General features: G+C 34.6%; 3 non-coding genes across 3 annotated transcripts; 2 read left to right on the top strand and 1 right to left on the bottom strand.

The window, feature by feature from the left end:
- Nucleotides 1-2,680: 2,680 nt before the first annotated feature.
- TRNAW-CCA (transfer RNA tryptophan (anticodon CCA)) lies at nucleotides 2,681-2,752 on the top strand. The gene has a single exon. It is a non-coding gene; the product is annotated as a tRNA-Trp (tRNA).
- Nucleotides 2,753-2,864: 112 nt separating this feature from the next.
- TRNAA-AGC (transfer RNA alanine (anticodon AGC)) lies at nucleotides 2,865-2,937 on the bottom strand. Its single transcript has one exon. It is a non-coding gene; the product is annotated as a tRNA-Ala (tRNA).
- Nucleotides 2,938-3,065: 128 nt separating this feature from the next.
- On the top strand, nucleotides 3,066-3,227 carry LOC149562056 (U1 spliceosomal RNA). Its single transcript, XR_016364286.1, has one exon. It is a non-coding gene; the product is annotated as a U1 spliceosomal RNA (small nuclear RNA).
- Nucleotides 3,228-13,796: the final 10,569 nt, after the last annotated feature.

The following is a 13,796-nucleotide window of genomic DNA, read 5'->3' as shown; positions in this document are numbered from 1 at the left end:
GAAGGCTCAATTTTCAGAATATTTTTATAAGTTAAACAAAATAAAATCTTTAATCAATATGTCTATGACTACTTAATCAAGTGTAAGGTGTATGAAGATATTTTAAAATGACATAGTTTCAAAATTCAAAATTCAAAATACTAGGATAAGTCAAAATTGAAATGATGTTGTCTCTAAAATAAAAGGCCATTTAAATAGTAATATAGTTCAACACTATTAAATTTCTTTTAATAACCATTAGAACTTTATGTTGATTGTGTAAAAATAAATATAATTAATATTTTTTCAACATTAAATATAGTAAACTTATATTAATTAATTGTTAAAAGTTACTAGAATTAATTTATTTTATTATTTTAATGTATTATAAAGCTTGAAGTTTGCATGTGGAAATGGAATAAAACCTAATTGAGGTAGCTCTAATTCTGAAGTTAGAAAAATACAATCATCACATGTACATTCAAATTCCACAACCTATGGTAGCATCCTCCTAGTGATTTTTTAAGTGGTGAATCTTCGCCAATTGGCTATTTTGTCTCTTTGGAAAATCGTGATTTGGCTAATAAAACCTATATATGGGGTCAACCATGTCACCAAGATATTAAATAATTTGGATCAAAATCCAAGGTTAATCACTTATTAGTTTACACATAATTGGTCCCAAATCCTAGTCCAATCGCCAATGTAATCTACATTTAAAACACAAATATTTTAAAATTTTTGCCAACGTTTCTGTAGTGTTTTCTTATTGAACAATATTATTTCGCCCTTAAAATAAGATAATATTTTCCCTCGGGTTAAGCATTGCCTACCATTTTATTGACATATGTCTCTAACTATCCCCATTTAGCCAACTATTTTATGTTTTGGTCTTTGGGACACGTGTCCTAATTCTAGGAAGATTTAGATTTTATGATATGTCGTTTAAAATTGGGCCCGAAATAGAGCTAAAGCCATTGATCTATATTGCATCAATGGTCCAAATTAATTCCTTTCACCATAAAATGACAACATTAAAAGTGATGACGACCAAGTTGGCAATAAAAAAGGGATCATTATTAATTGAATCTTAATGGATTAGCATACTACAAGTACATTGTATAATGTACACTTGGCATGTGGGCCATGGACCACTTGTGACTATAAATTCACCAAAAAAAAAAATCTCTCTTTGGAAACCGACATATTATCCAATTATATTAATATTTTGTGTTAGATGAAATAATTAATTCACCTCTTACATTATAAAAATATTTATGACCAACAAAAAGAATCGCCTACAGTTATTTGCGTACCAAAAAATATAAAATTAATTCGCCATAGTTATTATTAAATTTTGATACGGAAAGGAAAATTTCGCCAATAGAAAATAAATTCTCCCTTGCCTCGAATGAAAAAATCACCATCAATTAGAAATTTTTCATGCATATAAAATGTTGAATTCGCCAACATTTTACATATTTTCTTCAGGAGGGGTTTCTTAAAGTTATCCCTACATCCTCCCTGACTATGCCTCATTATACTTCATGAACCAGTAGACATTTTAGTGAGAAGTAATATCTTGCTTTCTAAGACCAAGTAAATGTGTAATGAAAATAATACTTAAGCATGAAATGTAAGCATAATATGATGGTCTATGTGTGTGTGTTTGCATGTGTAAGGGGGGGTGGAGGGGTGGGGGCGCAGAGAGAGAGAGAGAGCACGATTGTCATTTGAGTGCTTGTCATTGTCATTACTGTCTATGGTTGCCATTATGTTGTCAGTGCTTTGATTTGAGAGAATGAAAGAGGGATAGATATATAGATGGACGGATGGATAAATAGATAGATAGGGATGAAAGACAATTATCGTTCCAAAAAAAATAAGTTGGTCAATAGTCTCGCAAGGAATGCCATTGAAAATAAATGCTGACAAGATACTCAAAATTTCAAAAAGGGGCCCAATTTTTAGAACATTTTTATAAGTTAAACAAAAAAAATCTTTAATCAACATGTCCATGACTACAGTAATCAAGTGTAAATTGTATGAAGATATTTTAAAATGACATAGTTTCAAAATTCAAAATAGTAAGATAAATCGAAATTGAAATTACCTTTTCTCTAATATAAAAGGCCATTTAAATAGTACTATAGTTCAACAATATGAATTTTTTTTTAATGACCATTAGACTTTATGTTGATTGTGTAAAAATAAATATAATTAATATTAATATAGTAAACTTATATTATTTAATTGCTAAAAGTTACTAAAAATTAATTTAATTTATAAAGCTTGAAGTTTGCATGTGGAAATGGAAGAAAACCTAAGTGAGGTACCTCTAATTCTGAAGTTAGGAAAATGCAATCATCAGATGTAGGGAAAGGAATTCATTTGCGTTTGATTGTAATGACAATTAATTTTAACTCCGTTGTATCTGGCGCTCGCCATCAAAACAGTATGCGAGTCTTTGCCATTATTAATTATCTGGCACGAATAGCTATTTGCTACCATCAAAGCAGGCAGTATTTTGCACGAGTCCAATTCTAATCGTCTTTCACGCTCTTTTTGCTGTAGAGCCTGTGAAAGCTAACCAAGATCTTATTGCTTTAACGCTTTTATCACTTGCAAGAACAATAATTAAAGTTCGATATGGCGTTTTGATTAAAACTAAGTTAAGCGACTCAAGCAAATTAAAATAAGAGGATCCGTGGCGCAATGGTAGCGCGTCTGACTCCAGATCAGAAGGTTGCGTGTTCGATTCACGTCGGGTTCAATTCCCTGAACCTCTCCTACTTTTACGAAATTGTGGACAGCAACCAGACCGATTGAATTTCTCTACTTTTTCGAGCCAAAGAAGACGAATTGAGAACAAAACAGCCACGGAGTGGAGATGCGGGGTATCGATCCCCGTACCTCTCGCATGCTAAGCGAGCGCTCTACCATCTGAGCTACATCCCCCTGTTTGAGCCTAGGCAAATCCTGCATCTGTCTCGTATAGCGGAGCGTTGCAATGAAATGATCCCACATGCGGGAGAAGAGGGGAGAGGAGGGGAGTAGGAGGAGGAGGCGAGGGGGAAGTTGAAAGCATACTTACCTGGGCGGGGTCGATCGGTGATCTGGAAGGCCGATGGCCTAGGGAGAGCACCTTCATTGCACATGAAGAAGGGGGCTCTGCCTAGCATCTCCCACTGTGGAGAGTGCACGTCATAATCTGTCACAGAGGGGGCTCGCGTCCGCGCGGCCCCCAACACAACACCAACACCCAAATAAATAATTACTCAAATGATGCTTCTACAGAAAGAGAACCTACAGCCAGAAGGAGAGAGGCCGACGAGCTTTCGCTTTGTGAGGTTATGTCTTCTGCTCTGTAAATCAAATGCACAAGAAGGTAAGTAGGATGAGCTCTTACAGTCTCATTGACTGACCTCTTTACTCACATATTGTATATATTTGGATGGATCTCTTAACAAGTGGTTGCCCTGAGAGGCTAGAAGAAAATAAAATACAAGACAGGGTCTCGCCATATATCCCAGTTTGTTTGCGAGTGTGGATTCGCATTCAAAAGTTAATGAACCAAGTGTCCTTGATTTCTCAGCCTCTTCCAACCTTCGCGAGACTGGTAGAGGCGTGAATTCTTGTGAAAACAAATGCCTAAACAAAGCCCCGGTTTTGATCTTTTGATGTTCGGTTTTGTTCTTTCATTAGCTATAAGGTAAATGACCCGGGTGCTTTTGATTGTGCATCTGTTCCAGACCTTGACAGGGTACTACTGTACTACTGTTTGATGGAACGAGTGTACCAGCAGATATCTCTGCTTGGTCCTTTGAGGAGAATTGATATTCAACGTAAGTGACCAAAGTTCATTTCATTTTAGGCCCCCGTTCTATTACATTGGAGGAAAACTGTAACTCAGTGTATGTGACCCAAGTCTATTTCATTCTAGACCCGTTCTTTTTCATTTGAGACAATAAATCATAATATAATGAATGTGACCCAAGTTCACTTTATTATAACCAGGTCTAAGTAACATTTATTTAGTGCAAAAATCTAATTCAATGCCTAAGTAACATTTATTTAGTGCAAAAACATAATTCAATGCCCAAATGACTTAAGTTTGTTTGAGGAAATTTGTAATTCAGTCTTCTATTACATTTCAGGAAAATTGTAGAAAAATTGTAATTCAATGTATGTGACCCAGGTTTATTTCATTATAGGCATGTTGTGTTCCATTCACTGCAATTTAATGTCCAATGTATCCTACTTCATTCTATTCCAGTCGCTGCAATTTAATGCCTAATGTCCTATTTTGTCTTAGGAAAACTGCAATTCAATGTCTTATTTCATTCGAGGAAAAATCATAATTCAATGTTCTATTACATAAACAAACCATGTTCAGTTCATTTCATTCTAGGCCCGTTCTATTCTATTTGAGCAAAATTGTAAATTGAATTCAATGTAAGTGATCCAAGTTCATTTCATTCTATAGGCTCCTTTTATTAGAACTTTGGAAAAGAAACCGTCATTAGCTTTTCCTTTCCTTGTACTCTAATGTTTGCAACTATGTTCCCCCGAGTTTTCGGGATGGAGACGACAAGGAACAGTGGGACGGGTTTTTGGGACAGCAAATTTTTTTGCCGATTTTGGGGTCAGGGAGGGACGGCAAATCGGGACGACTATATAACAATAAGGAAAATTAAAATATATAGAGAAATTTAAAATATCTAAATGAAAACATGGATAAAGTATGTACTTATACATAATAGAACCTAAAAATATAAGAATCACCAAAATTCATATGCCAAATTTGTGTTACTTCAAGAGTCAAAGTCTAATTTGTTCTAGGAGTCAAAGTAAAATTCCCTTAGGTGTCCCCAAGTCTCTTAGACGTTTCCGGAACGGTGACAACTGAAAATATACTGAGGACACGTTCCTGGGTATGAAATATCTCCAATAGATATTTACCCGATTGTTTCCTTAAAATAATATTCAGAACTTAAACATAGGCAGATGTATTACGAAATAACGATAAAAACCAATACTCTCATAAAATGCCTTGAAACAAGTTATTGCATTATACAACAACAATACAATAACTATTATTCAAAGCCCAATCTTAAACAAAGTTTATAGTCGGATTGGAATGCTAAGAGAAGAACCTATAAGCGCATGCGAGACACCTAAAGTGACATGTCCACGGACACTGGGTTTGCATCCATTGTTTGCTGGCACAAGGGACTACGTCCTCACACTGGCTGAAAGCTGAAGCTTTTTGAGTAACTCTCGCAAGGAGAAACAAAAATCTTAATCATAACACAAGCATATCCCAAATGAAAGAGTCTCTCTCCTTTTAATCCACAAAGTTGTTGTAGTGCTTGCCCTAGTTCGCATTTTGCTATTATGGCCAAACTCTTTTAGGATAGTTTTATGTTGATGATTATTGGTGACATTATTTTTAGATTATCAGATATTGTTTTAGATTCAGTTGATATATAATGAGATTACTTGGTACTTTATATTTCATGTATGTATGATGATTATTACAGTGTTTGCAATTATTAATGATGATTAGTAAGATGATTTATTATCATATGCGTTTTCTTATGGATACTTACCACATACTTGCATATGTATGGTGTGCGTGTTTGTTTTCTTTCTGTATGACATTTCTGATGTGGTTAAGGAAGGGAGTCGTAGTCACCTGCTAGTCGGGATCTACACGATGCACCACTTCCTGCCATTGCCTATTTAGTTTAGTATATATTGTGCTTGTACATGCGTGGATTTTATGTAGGTTGCAGGTACCGGGTATCGACTTCCCTGAATTGCCAGGATGAGTGTACCCTATCACATTACCTCAATGGTAAGAAAGGGGAGATAAATTCTCAAGTCCAAATCCCAACCTTTTCAGCCATTTGTCCTAATTGAAAATTAATTGAAAATTAGGACAAGTATCTAAGTTGAGTACCCTCCGAATATGTCGGATGACGTAATTCGTGATATTAACCCTTGGTTTGATTTTGTATGTGTTTTGCTATGATGGGTTTTTGTATTTTACTTTATGAGTCTTTAGTGTATTTTCTATTAATTAAGCCTAATTGAAAGATTTAATTAATGGTTTAATTTAATGGAAAATTGATATGATATTTATTTTATTAATTGGAAAATTATTTAAATAAAATAATTAAATTTGAAGATAAAAGTTATAAGTTTAAATTTAGAACGTGATAATATTTATTAATTTAATAATAATATATTTAGAGCTCATTTTTATTTTATCGATTAAGTTTCAAAAATAAATTTAAAAGTGAAAAAGATATTAAAATTATTAAAAGATTCTAGATCACACGATTAAAATATATTACAATAAAACAAGTGGTTTTAATAAAGTGAGTGCATGAGATTTAAAATTAATAAATTAATTTTAAAATAGTCAAGTGAATTTTAAATAAATTAATGTGTATTATTTTAATATTTATTCATATAGGAGTATGCAAACTCTTGTGAGTTGTCATGTTGACAACACAGGAGTTTGCACTCTAATTATGCACATGTTGTCTACACTTAGGAGTTAGTGCATTATTGAGCACATGGTGTCTACAACATTCTGAACACCTCATCATGTTTATCTTCTTATTGTGGAAGTTATGTGCTTAGTTGTCATGCTTATCTCTTAGTTCTTTCTAGACACATTCTAGATGCATCTTAGAGGCCTTTATATAGAGTCTCTCCTAGTGTGTATGAACATCCTCAAATGCTTTTACAAGCACTTCTAGTCATTTGGGGGTTTCGGTTCTTGGAGGAATTGCGAATGTTGGAGAAGAAAAGAATTTTCGAAAAGGAGAAGGTTCTAAGAGGAGGAGCTTCTCTACAATTTTCTGAAGCATAGCGAATTAGCATCAGTGTCCAGGTAGGCACTCGTGATTATTTCTCATATTTTATTATGCTCTTTCTTTTCCTGTCTTCATCGTGTCTGTTATGTGTGTTTGAATAATTCTCTATGAATGAATCTTCAATTTTGTAATTTGGAATTCGGGCATGCATATTGTTTCATCTAGTTATGGGAATTAAAAATATTATTGCATTCTTCCCTTAGTAGAATCAAGATTTAGAAATTGTTTCGGGTTTGAGTTCGAATTAAAATAGAATTTTATTATTATGCATTAGTTTTATATGATTTATTAACTAATCTAATTAAATTAAATTTAATTAAGATTAGTTAATAGTAGAAGAAGTGTAATTAATTATTTGCCAATTTAAGTATATGGATTTTTAAATGAGGAAAAATTAAAAGAAAGGAGACATTAATAAGTGTTTAGTGGAATTAAATAATTGAATTATTGATGAGATTGATTTTATTTAAAATCAATGAAGATTGTTTTAAATAAATGATTGTCCTTGAAGTGTTTTAAAGGAAATTGTAAATTATTTATTTGAAGGTTGATAAGTATTATTCTAATGTTTTGAATTATGGGAGATGTTTCTTGGAATTAAGGGATTTCTATTTAATTATTAGTAACATTGATTCTAGTAAAATAATGCGAATGGTTTTATGGGAACTAGTTCAATGATTTAAAATAATTATCTTTTAATTATTTTAGAAAAATGTTTTAGAATAATGGAGGGATAATTCTATTGAGGGGATAAGTGGGTTGACCTATAGATTTAACAAAGAATCCTAGACAAGTGAAAAGTAATCGAGAAATGAAACTGAAACCCCATATTTAACTCAACTATGTGATTTTTTTTATGAAACCAAAACATGTACTTGCCTTTTGTGTTTTCTCTATGCTATCTGTTTTGGATTTTTGGGTGGTCCTAGAGTGTTGACTAGTTATAGGACGTCTACCAGAGGCTCGGCGGTTATGAGATGTGATGGCATGTTGATGTTATTTGGTCTTGATTCTTTTAAAACCCAACTATGGTAATGTGATGGTATGCTCTATGAGATGTTTGTATTTATTACTTGTTATTGCTTTTCAGTCTTCATGTGTGAAGCTGAGATTTATGTGTATGAGACACTCGACTTAACCATTTTTGAGTCACCGATCAGTTATCCTTGGACTACTTTCCAGTCGCCATGATGGGACTAAAGTGTTGATTTATTTCTTGATGTTGTCATGTTGTGACATGTTTTGACTTGACTATTTTGGAGTCTTCGATCAGTATTATTTGCTTTGAGATGCCTTTTTGGTTGCTCGTTGAGAACCAATGGATATGGAGATTTATCATTGATATGGATATTGAGATTTATGCGATTGCTTGATGAGGACCAATGGATATTGTGATTATCTTTGATATTGTGGATATTTGATGTTCTTATTGTGGATTATCTTTTAGTATTTTTCCAGTCGCTTGTATAGGACTGAGATGATTTTGTGATTTATGATTCCATGAGCCTAGGGTAGGTTATCTACTTGTAGTGTCGGGAAGTGGCTTGCAATGGGGGCCGGGTCCCTAAGTGGCTGCCAGGGTAACTCATTGTAAGTTTTATTAATAAATGAAAACATTTACACTAAATGGGGATTAAATGAACTTAATAAGATAATTGTATGTTCTCGCCCATGCCTCGAGTGCTAATACATACTAGGATGGGAGTAGAGAGAACGCTTGCTTGCGACCTTGCATTCTGTAGTATGCCTCGTCAGTATGAGAGGATACTAGTGGCCGCATAGGGATCACTAGGGGGCCAAGGTCTATTGAGAGACTACCAGGGTAACTTTAGCGTGATCCATGTGATGACACTTTCCCGCTTACATAGTAGGTTTCCTACGTATCTTGTGTGCCTCTGGGATTAGAGGTCGGTTTGTGATTGGAACCTTTGAGTTAGTATACTTTTAGGATTCCTGGACTTAGAGAGTATTTGTGCTATGTGATTTGATAGCCTGTTTGGGACTTGAGATTATCTCCTCAGCGCGGTGGGAGTGGACCATTTAGGTTCCACGCGGTCGGGGGTAGTGCTTTTTCACTCTTACCACTTGAGATCCGTCTATGACACTGTCGCTGATGCATTCCTTGTTGGCATCTATCTTCATTCTGTTCTTGGATTATGATGATGGACACATATCCTTATATTGATGATTAGCATATGTTAGATGATGTTATTTACCTATTTTATGCTTTAATTTGCATGTTAGATTGCTTTCTGCATATGATGTAGTATGTTTTAGGAGTGATGTCCCTACTATGATAATACCGATGATCTCTTCGGTGACTTGGGATGTTACGCACGGAGGGATGGCTAGAGCCCACGATGGTCTAATGATGCTATTTACGGTTGGGAGGAACTGCGCACTTAGTTAGTTGTGTTTTGTGATGGATGGTTATCTTTTACGATGGTTGTTATATCTTTATTGATTAATGGATGTATCATGTATGTTATTGGTTTCATTTACTTCATTGCACTTGTATCATGGATTCGATGAGGATGATGTATCTTTATTTTTACATATGTATATTCTTTTAAGCCTTTCGTACCCTGTGTCATGTACAGTGGATGATTGAGCATTCCGAATTTAATTGCCAAGAGGCATTCGAAACAAATGTGTAATATGGACATTGGACTTTATATTTATTCTTTCATGTGGATGTGGTAGTGGTTAGACTTAGTATTAATTAGATCAAATGTGACTCAACGTCTTGGGATCCTTAAGGAATGTAACCTATTATGTATGCTTATAGTTGATTGTATGTTATTACTTCCGCTACTATGTGTTTGATATGAATGGTTTATCTTTCATGTTTTAAAAAAAAAAATTGTTTGGCAAACTTAGTAAAACTTTAGGTTAATTTTTTTGGATCCCTTGGCGGGGCGTTATAGCTGTGACTTTTCGACTCCCTTCCTGGCTTTCGTCTTATCTTCCTAGTCACCTTTAGCCACCTTATAATATTAAATTGCCCCTTTTATATTCACGCTCTCATAGACAATTTTAATATTATAGGAACATGCCTTTAATCTTCTAATGTCCCAAAAAGGGACATTACAATTCTTCCCTCAAGATCGCTTGTCCCCAAGCAATCAGTACCTGGATCCCACATAAATTTGTAAGTAGCTCTGTAGCCCAATTTGAAAACAAATCCTGCCATACGGCGAAGCAAAGTGTCAAACTGCAATCCATCCATCAACCAAATCCTTGGATCCCATGTTAATCTATGAAATATTGCTGCATCTATAAGTTGTGTTGGTTCCCAAAACCATAGATTGGAAATCCAAAAGCTTGCCACTTCTCCGATAGGATTCCGCAATCAGTTTGGCCAACGAATGGGAATACTTCTCGATTCCCTTGCACTTTGGGCTCCACTACACCCAGGTGGGTAAACCTTTACCTTGAACCTGATCACTTGGTTCAGAGCTTTTCTGAAGCGAATTTAAGCTTTGTGAGTTCATTGGCTGGCAAGGACCTTGAACTTGATGAAACTGAAACTGAATGCTAAGTACTTGAAATAATTGAATGTTTTGTATAAGGTTTTAATAATGGATCTGATGCTTGTAGAAGGAATATATAGATTTTCTGACTTCAATGATAGAAAGACTAGTGCCTCTGCTCATTCGGGTAATAGAGTCAACTTCATTGAATTTTCACGTACAACTTCATAAAGTTCTTATGCACTTATACTACTACCAATTAAATAATCAAGATGCAACAAATCAAATATATATGCAATCTTAAATTAGTCCAGATTGAATTTTAACTCCTTTGGTAAGGAGACAAAGTGGACATAGATACATAAATAATCAAGATGCAACAAATCAAATATATATGCAATCTTAAATTAGTCCAGATTGAATTTTAACTCCTTTGGTAAGGAGACAAAGTGGACATAGATACATAAATAATTTGATATTTCACAATATCTATGATGATCGAATTTAAAATGCTAAATGACTATGTCCACTTATCCGACATATAAATTGTACACAAAATTCCAAAAAATAATTACAAAGGACGATTCATCTGCAGTTTAAATCTCCACGCCTTTAATAATAAACAAATAACATTTTATTTTATTATTAAAATAAAATAATAGAATTCATATTACAAAGCCATGTTAAGCCCTTATTCCTCCTTACAAAAATATATAAATATAAAATGCTTCTTGTTGAGAATATGTGAATGTTCGAATATGTCCTTGCAAATAATATAACTTCCTTTTATATCTTTCAAAATAGAAAGATATGTCTTTTCGTTCATGAATAGATGCAACTATTCTTGAACACATATCTTAAGCCATAAACACTAATAGTAAAATCGAATGAGATAGTTAATTCATTAATCTCATTGGCCTTTGACTCCGATTGAAACTCGTCATGCCTTTATATTTATCATTCGACTTAGATTTTTCAAATTGCAATGTGAGATACTACCCAAAAATGTTCAATTTCATCTCTTGGCAATCATCATCTGCAAGTATAGACGGCTACCTGGAATTTCTTGTCAATTTCCTTGGCCTTTGGAGAAAGAGTCGCAATATGCCATTGATTCTAATACTTCCATCGTATCTTCACAGATTATTACTGTGGCCTTCTAATTATTCACAACATCTCCATAATTATCCACCGCTTATTTACTTTTATTATTTTTCTAAAGGTATTTTGATGCATCGCTCTTCATTATACACATATCATCTTTACTAAAAATAATATTGCCGCTACACAACACCATCGATGGTGATTCTGAAGGCAAGCTTTTAAAATGAATATTTGTGTATGAAAATTTGTGTGTGCAGTTAAATCATCATCGCTGTCACATATAGTCGTCGACTTGTATGAAGACTAGTTGAATTATATCACTGCAATCATCTCTAGATGTTGTGAGTGTGTTAATACACACTAGTGCCTCTTCTCTATTGCTCTGTACATAATTGCTCGATATCTTTGAACCCTATATGGCTCCCCTGCTTGGAATTGCGTACGCTTGCTTTCAAGGTGTTGTCTCAACACTTTTGAGTTCAATACTCCCAAATGTTTATTCTCATTGACATGGTAATGACCTTCATTGTTTGTCTTTATACTGTATGCTATCAATGATGTTGATGCTGCTCTGAGTATATGTCTCTTCAAAATAATCTGTGTTAGTATTGCAGTAGGGGAAATATTCAGGCAAATAAGCAAACACTGACACCGATTGCCAAGACTTTGATGTTCTGATCATATTGCTTCCCTGGCAAAGATAAAGCTGTAGCATATCCCCCAAAGTCTCCAGCAGCTCCTTTTCAATGAATTTCACCAATTGCTGTATATATTTGTTCTACTACATACAATATTATAAGGAACTCTACAGAAGGTTGCACTCTAGATATGATGGTGATTTGAATTGTTATCTAAGATCTTCATATGCATGTTCATGTCTTCATTAACTTATAATCATTCAAACTTTATCCATCTTTCTTTTCAAGGAATCCATGTTTTTGGTACAATCATCTAAAAGTGGGATATAAATGGAAGCCTTAAATTGCAGAATTTTAGAGCTCCATCAGGTTGTACAACTCTAATTATCATTGCATCCAGTCTCAAACTGAGTAGAACTACAACAAAATCCTCAACAAGCCATTGATACATACGGTCAACACCTGGATCCCAAACCCTATTGTCATGACCCACTGATATGATGAGGTAGAAATGTATCAAGGTGCTATGCATAACCCAATAGATGGTGACGACCTGACCTAAATAGATGATGTAAGAAATAAGCTGCTCAAAAGCTGAAAATAACACCATGGGCACATCAAATACCATACTGTTGTCATCAATCTGCGGAACCCCCAAGTACATAGGTGCTATGAGTAAGAATGGCATTGAAAAATCACTCCCTATGATCGAAACATAACTCTCATCAATACTCCACCAAGATCTATTCAATGGCTGATCTATGAACGCCATCCCACTCCTATATGGGTTGAAATCGGAAAAAATATTTGGGCTGATCAAAGGGCGAGCGATCGTAATCAATCCACCATACCAATCATGTGACCAAGATTCACCTCTAGGAACTGTAACTGGATCCAATATTCTGAAGTCCAGAGCATCCTTCTCATGACAATCAAAAGGAGTTCCCTCGTCCGTCTCAAAAAGGGAATTATCAAAAGTCCAATCAGCATCTACTTCAAACATGGGGTTGTCTACAAGCTGAATATGATATGAAATTGTGGTGCTTGGTCTTTTGGGACATCTGTCCAAGTCATAAGTCTGCTGAATGCTATCAAATTCATCAATTACTTCTTGGAACAACTCTTGCCTCTCTTTACCCTCATGCTCTTGAAAAATGATTTGTGATCCTAACCTAATCTTCTACTTCTTGAAGAGAAATCTGAGTATCATCCAATGCCTCATGAGCATACTTAAGCTCCTTATTGAGCTCCATAATCTCATTCCTTTCTTTATTCAACTGATCAACATATATTCCAACAACTTTAAGAATATAATCCCTATCAGAAAACAAACGTAAATAATTTGATTTTGTAGTCTCAAGAGCTGTTTTGACTACTTGCAAATCAACAAGCAGCCAATCTCCTTCCACTCCCCTTTGAGCCTTCCTATAGAGATACTCAACCGTTTTGTGAGTGCTGTCATAGCGTACCAAAGTTGCCACAACCATGTCTTCACTAACCTTCAACTAGTTCTTTAAAACATGCATCTCATTATTGTCATGTTGATACAACTTATCTTCTTGTAGTGTCACCTTGGACTGTTGATGGAAGTTAATATCATGCGTATAAGAAACATATGGTTCATCATACAAGGACTCCAACGTGCTAATTCCTTGAGTACAACTTGCCTCATCAACATGTTTGTGAAAGCTAACCTCCAAATCACCAATGTA

The sequence above is a fragment of the Cupressus sempervirens genome, chromosome 4 (genome assembly GCF_028749045.1).
Source record: "Cupressus sempervirens isolate cs-2001-9-10 chromosome 4, ASM2874904v1, whole genome shotgun sequence".
Classification (NCBI taxonomy): Eukaryota; Viridiplantae; Streptophyta; class Pinopsida; order Cupressales; family Cupressaceae; genus Cupressus; species Cupressus sempervirens.
The sequence above is the reverse complement of the archived record's forward strand: the minus strand, read 5'-3'. Positions and strand labels throughout refer to the sequence as shown.